General features: G+C 39.1%; 1 protein-coding gene and 1 long non-coding RNA gene across 3 annotated transcripts in view; one reads left to right on the top strand and one right to left on the bottom strand.

The window, feature by feature from the left end:
• Positions 1 to 14,539, top strand: part of vn (membrane-bound neuregulin protein vein) — a 320,062-nt gene extending 305,523 nt beyond the window's left edge. Inside the window, exons 6-10 of one of the 2 annotated variants that reach the window (XR_013041565.1) lie at positions 2,671 to 2,745; positions 4,352 to 4,679; positions 8,178 to 8,392; positions 10,300 to 13,164; positions 13,244 to 14,539. The gene's annotated coding sequence lies outside the window, so the exon portion shown is untranslated. Of the gene's footprint in view, positions 1 to 2,670; positions 2,746 to 4,351; positions 4,680 to 8,177; positions 8,393 to 10,299 lie in introns of both variants that reach the window. The other variant, XR_013041564.1, reaches the window with a different exon arrangement.
• On the bottom strand, positions 6,498 to 9,619 carry LOC143266624 (uncharacterized). The gene is made up of 3 exons (XR_013041579.1): positions 9,511 to 9,619; positions 8,501 to 9,430; positions 6,498 to 8,427 (listed from the first exon to the last, which is right to left on the bottom strand). It is a non-coding gene; the product is annotated as an uncharacterized LOC143266624 (long non-coding RNA).
• Positions 14,540 to 14,587: the final 48 nt, after the last annotated feature.

Below are 14,587 nucleotides of genomic sequence, written 5' to 3'. Positions count from 1 at the left end.
CCGCGCCATCGGAAAAATTTCACTCCCGCGTTTTCACCGATTTATCAAATACCGGAGAATTCGTTCATTATCGAATTCTGATTGGAAGCTACTTTGCCGTGTAATAAACAAGCACCAAATTACATTATTAATCGTTAACAAAAGCATCGATCTTCAGAACTAAAATGTTCAAGAATTTTTTAGAATTTATTCAATAGTTTTCGGAGATCATAATTTTATCGAATGTACTTGTACGTTTTTGAAGCAAACGATGTATGTAATATACGTTTTATACACTTCCACGTGGCGTGCATGAACACCGGCCATCTATCCATCGCTAACAATGCATCGTTCCGATGCAGACTCCGCATTATAGATTAAACGTTAAACGACCCCGGTAAAGCTTGAACTTTAAACTGAAAGATCATAAGATTCACGGTCTGGGTTAGCTACGCGTCATCTCCGTTATCCGCTTGGTCGCTTCAATTGTTAATCGACCTCTCTCACGTCGAGGCGTACTCTCGACCTTCAAGCTCGTAGCTACGAACCGCATTCCATCGCGTAACCGGTATAGCCGGCTAAAGGCGCCGCAAGCACGATCCGTAGGACGCTTTATGGCTTTCATTAAAGCTCACGAAGCTGGTATAAGGACGTATGTCCCCTAGGGGAATAGCACACGGATATAGGGATACACGGTTCCGCAAGATGGAGACGCGGTCACAGGATTTCTCCATCATCCACCGCAAAGCGTACGCAATGTTTACAGGAACGCCATGACGCTCTAATAGACAATGAATCCGCGTTACGACGCCGTTCGATGCCTTCAGATCTAACAGCATATTCGACTGCTATCTTAGACTATGTTAGACTATCTTATGGATATTTGATATTCATCTTAGAATTCAGCTAATATTCAGCTTAGGCGGATATTATCGGTCCTTGATAGAATATAGACGAAATTTTAGGTTATGTTTCTGCTGGAGTAAATCAGGTGATGGTTCACATTTTTTACAATTATTGTATCAACGATTTAATCGGTATCGAATATGTAGCTTGTGAGTACCTCTGAGGGGTACTTATCTTGATCATCATTGACAAAAAATTCAAACATACTTGTCATATATGAGATTTCCTGATAAAACCATGACACTTGCAACTTTGCTATTGTAAGCAAAATTGAGTTTCTATTATTAGAACCATAAGCTGTCAGAATTAGGACAAGAATTACTTAAAACCGATAGTCTAAGACAATAAGATAGTTAATGGCCCAGGTAGGCCAGATCAAACCCAACTATGTAACACATCCCAAAAAGAGAAAGATCATGAAGCTCATAAAATTCTCAAATGACTGACAATGTAATGTTCATTTGTATCAAACGTTCTCGATAATTTAGTAGCATTGACATGAAAGACAGGAGTGTATCTCGAAGCTCAAAAGATGACCTCTCGTTTGAGGAGATTTGACGACTATCGAACTCGAAACGAGCATGTGACCTAGCGTTGGTCGGGTGAACGTTAATACGACGGAGTTACCTAGCCACGGTATATACCTTGGCCACCCCATTATATCGGTCTGGGAACCCTTTGGGAAATTGTCTATGGCGCCGAGGCCGGGCTTCGATCAACCGTGAAATGTAGTCTGATACGTATTACCGTGGCGAGGCTATCGTCCCGTTATGCACTTGGATGCACCGTTCCCATCCAGTTCCAGAAACCGAGATCTTGAGGAAATTTGCAAAATATCCGAAATCTCTTAATTTGTGAAATTGCGATGAGTTTTGATGAGTAATCGGTTTGAATATAGTTCTAAATTTGCAATATTCGTTTGATCTTCTAATCGCGTTTAATCCAACGAAGGTGAACGGTCTCGTTTACCCTGCAAGTCCATACACGAAATTATTAATAATTGTTGTGTCGAGTTTTAACAGTTGCTCGAAGTTGTTCGGTAAACGTTAGGAATGTACAAAGGACCACATCGCGAGCAGTTCGTAGCTGGAATGCTTTGTCGATGCGACCACTGGAAGCTTGTACATTTTAACGGGCTGTTCTGCCAACGCTGTACGTCGTTAAAGCCGTTCCCATAGGGTCGTAACAACTTCGCCTACGCAGAAATTGATCGTCAATGTTTGAGAGGCCGGGGAATTGGACCGTTTACCAACGATTCGATGGGCAGATTTTGTAATTAACCGGACAGCGTCTCCAAGTTCTCGGGTCACGACGCGTCTCGAAATATAGCTGAATATCGTCTGGGTGTAGGAAATAGTCGTCGAAAGAAGTTTGTCAGGCACGCAACATCTTTCAACGAGTTGGTACTGCGGCATTAAGAGAGATAGGTGAAGCAGCAATGATTCACGAGCGACGGAAATAGAACTATGACCGTTTCTCGACCCCGTGCTAACTCTCGTGCTAGCTCTTCTCGAGGGTCGAGAGCCCTGAAGAGCCCGTAAGACGACCGCCGTTGTAGTACGAGGCCGGACCCGCTTTTAACCCTTTCATTATACGTTCGTGTGTAATAGATTCGAAAAATTTCAGACCACACTTTTCTAAGTCAGATTCCCAAAATTTCCGAAACAGATGCAAAGTGGTCTCAAGTTTTTTAAATAGGATGAAGATTTTGAGAACATCACAGTCTGAGTATATCTTATTTAGGAATTAATGAAATCGTGTTTCTGTTCTGCTTGCGAACCCAAGATATGGATAAATTCTCTTCGTTCGCCGAGGACGTGACACTCGCCCGCTTCTAGCGCATCTAGCGGCACTGTCAAGGTAAACCGTACAACTAAATTCTAGTCTCTTTTTCTACGAACTGATTACCGCTAATGACCGACGAACTATCTGGATAGTCACACGCGATGTGTCACTGACTCATGAAACATTCGTGTCGATAATCGGGCTACAGGGTATTTCAAAAGTGGCAACTTGTGATTAATTTAAAAACTAATCCAGTTAACTGGATTAACTCTTTGCGCTCGAGAGGTGACTCACACTCACCATTTTATTTAATACAATAATTTGAAACAAGCTTTTTTTAACTGATTCTTTAATATGACACGTGTGATGTATAAATATAGTGAAACAAATGATAATGGAAAAATAATAACCTCAAAAGAATTGATTTTACTTTTTAACTAAGTTTTAATGTTGCTGTTTGTAAACAGCATTATCTTCGAGTGCAAAGGGTTAATATTTATCCAATGGATAACTGGATTAATATTTATCCAGTTCACTGTCGAATTTAATTTTGAAAGTTTCTTGTGATATATGTAACAAAAATCGAGCAACGCGTATGACGTTGAACGCAGATAAATTTTACGAAAAGAGTAGACCAAAACGGAAGATCACATTTTATCGGTAGAAAGTTAACGATTCGTCAATGTCAATCTACAATTTTTTGATTGACGTGTGTATAGGTTGATTCAAATACACTGGTCAAGATATGGTATGCAGCCAAAAAATATTCAGACATTTGTCATATAAATGAACCATGTAGTTTTAGATCCACAGATGAAATAATTCTTGCAATCTTATGACAATATATACCTTATAATATTTGTCATTTAAATGAACCACATAATTTGAGATCCACAGATGAAATAATTCGTACAATCTTATTACAATATACACCTTATAATATTTGTCATATAAATGAACCACGTAATTTGAGATCCACAGATGAAATAATTTGTACAGTCTTATTGCAATATACACCTTATAATATTTGTCATATAAATGAACCATGTAATTTGAGATCCACAGATGAAACAATTCTTGCAATCTTATTACAATATACACCTTATAATATTTGTCATATAAATGTATCACGTAATTTGAGATCCACAGATGAAATAATTTGTACAGTCTTATGACAATATACACCTTATAATATTTGTCATATAAATGAACCACATAATTTGAGATCCACAGATGAAATAATTTGTACAGTCTTATTGCAATATACACCTTATAATATTTGTCATATAAATGATCCACGTAATTTGAGATCCACAGATGAAATAATTCTTGCAATCTTATAACAATATACACCTTATAATATTTGTCATTTAAATGAACCACGTAATTTGAGATCCACAGATGAAATAATTCATGCAGTCTTATGACAATATACACCTTATAATCTTGACTTTAACAAAGATTCATACAAGTTCCTACTTTGTACAATCACTATAAAAAAGCCTGCGTTACGTTTCTGAACAACGAGTAAACTGTAGTCACTTTAGAAAGGCCCTGTATTAAATATCGTTCGCAAATTTATCGGAATACACGTTATCGGAGCTATCTATCCAGGTAATTCGCGGCACGGCAACTCGACAAAGACTAACCATCGATCTTCCTGACATTGTTGTGCTTGCAGCTTGCACATCGGGACATTCATCGTGTTTTGTTTTGTTGTAGCCTCACCCACATCCCTACCCGATACCCGTTCAGGTTCCTACATATGCGTCCTCGTCTTCTCCCCTCTCCTTGGGCTCTCTTTTCTATTCGATATTTCCATTCCATCACCCGATCAAACGTCTCGAGCTTTCGTGCTCCGTTTCTCCTTATACCGTTCTCCACAATTCTTCGTTCACCCCACGTCTTACGTTTTTACTCGTATTTATACTTCTTCTTCTTCTTCCACTTCGCCGTTGCGTCGTTTCGGAGCTGCGACGAGCACGTGGCCGCATCGTCGATTTACACAGGTAAGTTTCACATTTTTATCCTTCGTAAATATTTTTATTTATTTGACAATTTTTTATTAAAGATCAACAATTTCTTTGTTTCGAATTTTTTATCCTAAAAATTTAAAAGTCCTCGAAGCATTAATTTACGGTCGGTTTGAAGTTTTTTATCGATCAAAAATGGAATCCGAAGTGCATGAAGTACAATTCAATGATTCAAGCACCTAAATGGGAAGTTTTCCATAATCCGAGAACTTCGTAAAATTCTGTGAAGAGATTACTCGCTTCATCTGAACGATTTATTATAACCGGAAATTTTATAAATGTAAGTGGAAAATTCCACGGAGCTGAAAACAAAAATATGGCGTACGTGCTTGGAGGACCCTCGAATAATTACAGCTGCAAATTCACAATTTTCTATAATCGAAAAATTCCAAAAATGATGAAGGAACGAGAAGACAGAGAACGCGGTATAATATGTACCATCGTTTGAGGAAAAAAACGTGTCCCTTTTTCACCGTCGATAACCAGCAGGTTCCCTTGACTTCGTAGAAGTAATTCGTAGATTAATAAACGTGGAACTCGATGTAATATCCAGCCGGCTTTCCCTGGAGTCTTTAGATAGCGTGGCGTCGGGTGAGCACGGAGGAATGGTCGTTTTGCGAGAAGGATCGCCGGTGAAAAAGGAGGAAAAGGCAGGGAAACGCTGTGAAAAGAGTACCCTGGGATATGAGCTTCACGATATCTGCTTCAGAGCTCTTTGCTAACTCGCGGCAACCTTTGCGCCATGGAAAAACGCTGCCAGTACGAAAAAAGAATGCGAAACTTCCGAAATGCAGTCAACTCTTTGAAAGAAATCGCCGCCGAGAATTTCATTCTAACAAGATATTTTGATAACACATTATGTTCATATTTGCCTCGCTGTAACGAAGGATTCAACATCGTTTGGTCCTGCAATGAATACTTGATCGTCGCCTAGTTTCGGAATTCCAAAGTTCCGAACTTCCGAACTTCTGATATTCATCCTCGAAGAATCGCCATTTTGCTGTTGCACTCGGTGTACTTAAATTCTTACAATCTTTTCGAAACATCGACAAGTCTTAATGATTCGAGCGAGCAATATTCGATAAATGATGATCAATAGATTTTCAAATAGAAGAAATAAAGAGTAAAATCGCCATTTTGCTGTTCAACTCGGCGTACTTAAATTCTTACAATCTTTTCGAAACATCGACGAGTCTTAATGATTCGAGCGAGCAATATTCGATAAATGATGATCAATAGATTTTCAAATAGAAGAAATAAAGAGTAAAGTAAGGATAAAATCTTTTGTGTTCGAACCTATTGAAATTAGCAGTGGAAGATTTACAGGTGCACGTGGTGCTAGGCGCGCAAGATACGCGAGTCTTTAACCCCGCCATAATGGACTTGAACGAACTTGTTCAACGTGTGTGGTAACCCGGCTAACTTGGTATATACGCTTTCAAAGCCGATGGCTGGCAAGCTATATAGGGACACTTGGAGCTTACGAATCCGAAGACGGTGCAAGTGCTGACTATCGCATATTACCGGAAACTTTGTTAGCGAAACTCGTTAGCCAAAGTTATCTCAGTGCTACGAGGAAGAATAAACGCTCTCTCTGGCGACGGATTAACGCCAATTAAAGTAACTTTCAACGAAAAACGGGGACAAAGCTTGACACAAAAAGAAAGAGAAAGACGGGAAAGAACAAAAAAAGAAGAAGTTGTTAATGGCGGACAGAGGTTCGTTGCTGCCTCTGTTCTTTGACGATCGAAACCAATTAACGAGGGAACAAATTGCAACGAGCGTTCCGTGGGGCTGAGCAACCGGATGAAAATTAAATTTCCCCACTTTATTTTGCGCTAGGGAATTATTTTTTGCTCGGCGACAGTTTAATCCCGAATTAAATGCAGACATCGCGACAGACGTAAATATGGTGAATAAACGACGAAGTTTCATTAAAGTAATTCGATAGCAAAATTTGAAACAGGGATAAATGTAAAAATTTCTCGACACGTGTCAAGTTTCATACTTAACGATCGCGATACGCATTGGTAAACCGTGAAATCGGCTCGGTTGCCAAATATCCTGGACAAGAACGAAACTCTGGTGACTTCGATGATCATAGATAAACCTAATGGCCCGTGCTAATTAGAAGCAAAGACCATTATCGGCTATCCCCAGCCGGCAAAAACAAATTTGTCGGCCGAATGTATTACCGATTCCGTTTGCTCGTTATACGCTCGCTAACGTGGATTTTCCCGGTACAATCGGCTGAATATACTGCGAATCGAAAATCTATTGATTCACGCGACCATCATCCGCTATTTTACTGCTCTATGCTAAATATTTTTTTTTTAACGAGAAACGCTTTTTTATAGATAACTGTACGTGATGAGAATTAAAAGCACCATCAGCGGAAATATTCATGTCTCTTTTTCAGTTATTGTCATGGTTAACGTCGCTTTTATTTTATATTAATATGACTTCTTTCATGAATATAAACATTTTCAACGTTTTTGTTAGGTGACCACAATGTTAGAGTTATTAACAGTTTCTATTTTTGGTGCTATTTGTATTTTTAACTAATCTGTATGATATCTTCTGTCATCTGGTTATTTAGATTATTGGTTATTGTAGTTAATTTTTAAATTCTCAAATTGCAGAAGACTGATGGTGCCAAATTAATCCTACCATGTATACATATCATTCACTTTATACATATAAACTTACACATACATATACATATTCATAAATCACATGTATACATATCATGCATATAGCTATATAAATCTGTACATACATATACATACATCACACATGTACTATGCATATAGCTGTATAAACCTGTACACACATACATGTACATCATACATATACCATGCATATAACTGTATAAACATGTACATACATACATACATCATACATGTATCATACATATAACTATACCTATAAACCTGTACATACATACATCATGCAACCTAACCTAACCATGTATCACACATATAGCTGTCCATATAAACCTATCTACACATGTATATCTACATAAACACACATATGTATATAACAAAGCTATATGTGTACATACATCCCACAAAGTGTACACAAAATATGTGGTAGTGAAGGTATTACTAACGCAGGTACATCAAGAACAAATCGAACAATGAAAGTTTGCATGAATCAGTATCTCAGAGAAGCCGCAGAAACGTTATAATCGTTACCTTAGCCTCTAGTAGATTATACTAGTATGGCGGAAGTATACGATCTACGGTATTCAGGCTTAATCATTCGCTACTTAGTCGAGAGTTATCTACCCCGACCGTTGACCGAACTTTCCTACGTCGCAGTCGGTTCCCGGAGGAACTTGGCGACCTCGATGACCTCAGATAAACTTAATAGAACCGGACTAATTAGGCCGGAAAGTCCGGGAAACGGCGGGAATCAACGGTACCCTTCGTGGTTCACGAATATAATTTCGACGACCATTTCCTGCCACAGGAGAGCCCCAGGGGATGAAGCGATTCGCCGACCAACGTCATCCACGCGCATCCTGAATCCTGGACCGTCGACAGCCCACCTTGGACAGCTACTTTGCTCGAAATCTCGTCGAGGAACATACTTTTCCGACTGAACAGCTCCTTTTTCAAACGGATTAAATGCTACGTCCTCTCGATCGGCTGCATCGATTTTCATCGATCGTCGTCGCGAACGAGGTAATTTACTTTTAATCTTCTGGTAATCGGTTTCTCTGAAAACATAGAAATGATTAGATGAACGTGGTTAAACGAATGGATGTAGATAGTTGAATGAAGATTACGTACGAATTTAGTGAACTTGCCGAAGAATGAGTCTGTGGCGTTAGGGGATGATAAACTGTTATGTGGATAATTTCAAGTAATTTTAAAATAAGATTGCATGATAATAAAAATTTATGAAACACAGAGAATTTTCAAAACTATCAGCTCAAGCTAAGAGCATGTTTTAACCTCAACTTCGTCATACGTGGTATCTGATGCTATAAAGCGAATAAGAGCTTTACGGCAACGAACGCAGGTGCTCCATTTACCTTAAGAGCAATGCTCGTATTTTATGATTTATTGATCTATTTATGCGGTATCCGTTTATTCCACAAATTGGGACGTATTGTATCAAAACGACTGGCGAAGCTAACGAGATAAAGTCGATTTGAGAGGAACAAAAGAGGTGGAGGAAAATTAGCGGTGATTTAGCCCCGTGTCTGCGGGTCAATCAAATATTCAACCGGTTAAAACGAAGCCACGAGGTTGTTCACGACGTTGATCCATTTATCCTGGTAACTCATCCGGGCAATTTCTCATTTCGAACGTAACGGAAGACGAGCTCTGTCTCTCTCTTCCTCTCCGTTTTCCTTGAAACTTTCTTCCACGCTGCTACGGTTGTTTCCACGCGGTTGTTACCCTTTGTGCCATGGATGAAGCATCGCCTCGAAGGATCTTCGCCCTCCGTTTCGTTTCCTCCTGCTCATCCCTGGTCCATTTGCTTCCTGTCTTCCCTCGCCACACGTAGATCCATCTTTATCCGAACGCTGCTCATCCTTGTGGCTATTTGGTGTGATATAATAGCACGTTTCTACCTAACGTTTCTTCTCTCTTCGACTCGACGAACGACCAGCTTTAGGTGGCTAATGGAATCGACCTGGGCCAACCATAGTTTATCTCCACGTTGTTTCAGAGCCAAATAGAAATTCCGTTTTCTTCCTTCCGACAGTTATTCTGCAACAACGATCTATTTTTATTATACCACAAAATTAACGAAATTATTATTAAGTATTATACATTTTTATATAAATAACCTCTTTTTACCATCCAGATTATTTCGACCCCTTTAAATATATTTGTCTATATTTAATTTTAAATTTATTTCGACCCCTGTAAATATATACAAATTTTATTATTAATAGGTATTATAAATTTTTAAATAAATAACCTCTTTGTACCATCTAGATTATTTTAACCCCCTTAAATATATTCCTTGTACCATCTAGATTATTTAGACCCCTTTAAATATATTTGTCTATATTTAATTTTAAATATATTTACTTTCAATATATTTCGACCCCTTTAAGTATATACAAATTTTATTATTAACAAGTATTATAAATTTTTAAATAAATAACCCCTTTTTATCATCTAGATTATTTTAACCCCCTTAAATATATTCCTTGTACCATCTAGATTATTTCGACCCCTTTAAATATATTTGGCTATTACGATTTCATGGCAGCCCATCAAATTAGAGATAATAAAAGAATTGCGAATAATGTTCCTTTAAATTGATGTATCCGAATAAAATTTCCGTGACCCCATTCCGCTTTACAACCCCATTCGGGGTCGCGAACTATAGTTTAAGAATCCTATAAAAGTCCGTGTGTAGCAGTATAACGAGAATCTACAGTGGTTGTAACATGGAGGTTAAAAAAAGCGAAGTCGGTACGCGACATTAATTCCCTGCCACAATTCAATCGCTCGTCCAACGAATCGTATGAACGGATCAACGGATAAGGTGTTAACGAGAAGATTAGTGAATGCATTCCCTAGACAGAGCTCGTGTTAATCGATCGAAAACATCTTTCTCGTTGCAGGGCAACATCGTGTGGTCCACGACATCGTTCCAGAGAGCAAGCACGGAAAACGGATCTCGAAGAACAAGGGACGCCATCGAATGGAAGCAGCGTGTTCAACGGACGAGAGAAAAGGGGTCGCAGTTGAATTCGACGTTCGAAAAAAAAAGAAAAAAACGAGGACAGCAACGGGCAAAAATCTCTTCTCCCTTTTCTTTTTCTATCTGTTCTTCTGTCGTCTCTCTGTTTGCTTCCCGGGGGGTAGAAATTGTCGGAAACACAATAAACGAGCGAAAATATTGCAGCCAAATCAAATTCAAGTCCCATGCGTGTAAAACTGCAGTCAACTAGAATATATACATATACCGTACATATGTTTTTTTTTCGCTGGTAGTTCGCTCGACGTTCGTTTCAATGGTTTTTAATTTTCTCCCGGTGGAATCGGCATTTCGCTCGTCGATCATTTACGCGTACAAAAAGAATTAAAATAGAACGTGACTGGTTGTTGAACGAGTATCGATTCTCGCCAACTTTGGAACTCGAAAACTTGAATTATTTGCTCGGGAAGCGGAGAGAGGGAGAAAGAAAAGGGGGAAGACGTAAACCTTATCCGCAAGCACGCGCGGATCGTTAGAACATTCCGTGGACACGGCGATTCCGTTTTACGGGATTTCAGAAAGAAAAGCTCCACCCGGATGACCTGGGTTCTTGTAATAGGATTTCCGGAACCGACGAGTTTTCTTAAGGGCAATGTCTTCGAGGCAGCGTAATCGCGTTTATTAACACGGGATAACCCTTTCGGTGTTCAGCCGATCTTATACATAATACTAGCAATTTAAAAGTGTTGGCAATATAAATCAAAAACCTGTCACGTTATTTGTAATAAATATTAGTAATATAAGGATCATGAGGTTTCACTGTTCATTTCAGTGAACACCGAAAGGGTCACCCTCTTAGTATCGGCAGAATAAAGTTTCAAAAGGAAACATCCATTTATTTGTAAAGAATTTTGAATTTAAAAGAGTTTATTAGAGAACGTTTGATCAAAGAAAGCTGCCTCGGAAAACAGTGACCCGTTCCGAATCTGATACAAAGCAACCACGAAGAGAAACGCTCCTCGGTTTTCGAGCAACAACGGTTCGTCGAAGTGTGTACCCGTATGCGTCCAGGACGCTCTTGTACAAAGTATTCCTTGTATCCCCTTCGAGCAACGCGCGTATGTGTGCGTGCGTGTGTGTGTGTGCAGGTCGAGTAACGATCGATCGAAACATCAAACACCGGAGTGTCGAGCGTTTTTCGGGAATGAAAGCGAGACAAGACAAGGTTACCGCTTGGAAATTGGTGGACAGAGTTCGCGTACGGTGGTTACCACCTAGTGGCAAGTTAGTTGTGTTATTACGGTGGAGGTTGGAGAAATCGAGCGGTACTTTAATTAACGGAACCACGGCGAACATCGTCGTAAGAATCGTTATACCTCGACAGCGGACGAGTAATTACATTTTCCCTGCACCGAATCGTGACGTCGTTCTCGATTGGCCTCGTCGGAACGATCGTCGAGATAGAGGTAAAAAGAATTCGAGAGAAGAATAAAAATTTGGACGGATATGTTCATTCCTAATTAAACTAATTATAAATACAATATTTTTTATTATTAAATTTATGTAGGGGTAGTAAAAGGTATTACACGCCATTATGGCGTCGATATGAAATATAAAATCTCGAGAGCAGGGTTTCAAAAATTTTCATTACCTCATTAAATTATTAAAAATTAAAAATAGACATCTTACGTCCTCCGAAAGATCAAAATGGCGGTTGAAGTCTCGATCGATCGAGAGAACACGCACACACAAGCACGTTCGCGCTTACTTTTTACAATTTTTAGAGCTATAAAGGATTACGTATAATAGATAGTCGTCGAAGGAACTAGCGAACAGTGTTCCAACGTTCTTCAATCGAGAGAAGAGGAAGTACTTTTTGCCATTCTTAGCGTTAACAACCAAAGAGACATTGAGAGAACGAAGAAAAAAATAAAATCGTGGTAGCGTATGATGTCCGTGCAAGCTTACTAGTGCCGCCGTGCTTTTTCGTTACGAAATTCATTTCGTCGCTCGTACCTATCGAACGATTTGTATGAAAGTCATCGTGAGTCATCGATGGCTCGTTGTTCCGTCTGGTGGCACGTATCCAAATTACGACGAAACGAGCTCGTACAAGCACTTTGGTCTTTCAACGTAGCTTCATCCAGTTTCGATTCCTTTCGTCTTCAAAAGCCAACTGTCGAGAAATTATTAATGCGAATAATATGACGCCGATCGGCAATCAAATGGAACTACGAGCCTGCATTAAAAAAAAAATAATAAAAGAGGAATGTATTTTATGATATTTTACGCATACGATCGTAAATCGAATATAGCGATTAGTCCAAGGTAAACTTAAGTAGAGATGTATAAATGAAGATGAGGAAAGGTGTCATACAATTTGCGAGGGCTGAACGTGTCGATTTTACGAGCAAACGGACAATGTTACGATCGTACCAATCATAGTTAATTATTAATTATCGATGGATCGATTGATGTCGGTCCGAACACGATCGTGGAAGATTACGACCAAACTACTTCCGAGAGATTCGTTTGCTTTACTTTCGCAGAAGTCGGAGCATCGATTATCGACCCCCAATCCCGTCGAGCCCTAAAATACGGGATACAACGCTAAGCGCCACTGTAAAATATTGTATATTGTTTCGCGTTATTTATTTTTCAATCTTTTTAATAGGAGACGCGTTTTTACGATACCCAAGAGAATTATAGGAAAACGACTTGTTCTGATCCGCGGTGCTGTCCAGTGACGACCATAAAGTCTGCACGTTTTTCCACGACGAAAATACAGGTTCGAATTTCCAAATTCCTCTGTGTAAAAGTTTCTTTCTCGGCGCTTTTTATTCGAATATTAAGACTTTTTATTGTAGCTGAGCTGTCGATAGCGTATTCCGTCGATCACGAAAACGCATCATCACGTTCGGTCGTTTGTCGAAAATGCGGACCTTAAAACTGGCACGTACACGAAGACAGTTACAGCGGATCAGCCGGATTATAGTATGTTTATAAACTTCAACGTATTTCCAGCAGCTTTTGCAGTGTGTTAAATAAAGAGAATCGAAACGAGATTCTAGGCGAGATTCGAAGAGCGTATACGGCTTGCGAAGGATCATTAACAGCCCTCGGGTAATCGAAGCAAGCAAGCTTGCCTTGTTCTCGAAAGTTAAAGTGTAGGTCGATAAAGAGAGGGCCGACCGAACGATTCGTTTTGTACGATACGTGACAGCGATTCGCGTTAGTTTGAAATAGCGAACGAAAGTGCACTATGAATCGTAAAGGCTAATCACTAGCAGCACTAACGAATTAATAGGGAAATTGTTCGCCGTAAGGGACAAAACGAATGCTGCAATTTATTAAACGAAGCATAAGAAAAAAGCCGCTGTGTTGATGTTTCCTAAAAATGGTCTTCGATTTGCGTTCGAAGAGGTCGGGGTACAGTAGGTACCGTGAACGAGAATGTTACGACCAAATAACAGTTACTCGACATCGCGAGAGAATCACAGATGATAATAGTTTACGTAAGGCACGAAGATTTGTATTAAGTTTTGGTTGACTGCGCACAAATGAAAAAAACAATTGGACGCCGCGATTTAACCCTAAGGGTGCGTTTAGACTACACGAGCGAGGATGTATCTTAAATTTCTTCTAATAATATCTCAGATCTCAGATTTGAATCACGTCAAAAATTAAACAGAATCAAGATTATTTGTTGAAACGTTCCTATTAGATTCATTCATATTGAATATCCAATCTGATACCTATACATTTGAAATTTTGCCAAAACAAGAAAAGAAGCTAGCTCAGTCTAAGCGCACCTTATAGATACCAATGTGTACGTGCTCCCAGAAAATTTGTATTTTGTATTCGCGTTCTCAGAGTTTTTTGTTTCATGATTCGTATGTTAACCGCAACGTTATGTATCGGAGAATCGTGACATCGAAAAGAAACTAAAAAGAAAGGAAGTATTCGGAGCACCTGTACACTTAAGAATATTTATATAATGCTAACGATGTTACTTGCGATTTGGTATATGACGAATGTCAAACACGAAAGAATATTTTATTCTAGACGTATCTTTCATGCTTTGCCAAGTAAAATAATATAATTCCTGTGTTAAGTGTAATAGTCAATTATGTTTTAATAAAATCTGCCAAGATTCTTGTCAATTTGTTGATTTCCCTGACCGAATCTCTGGAAGCTTGAAAGAAGAGGAA

Source organism: Megachile rotundata, chromosome 2 (genome assembly GCF_050947335.1).
Source record: "Megachile rotundata isolate GNS110a chromosome 2, iyMegRotu1, whole genome shotgun sequence".
NCBI classification, from domain to species: Eukaryota; Metazoa; Arthropoda; class Insecta; order Hymenoptera; family Megachilidae; genus Megachile; species Megachile rotundata.
The sequence above is the reverse complement of the archived record's forward strand: the minus strand, read 5'-3'. Positions and strand labels throughout refer to the sequence as shown.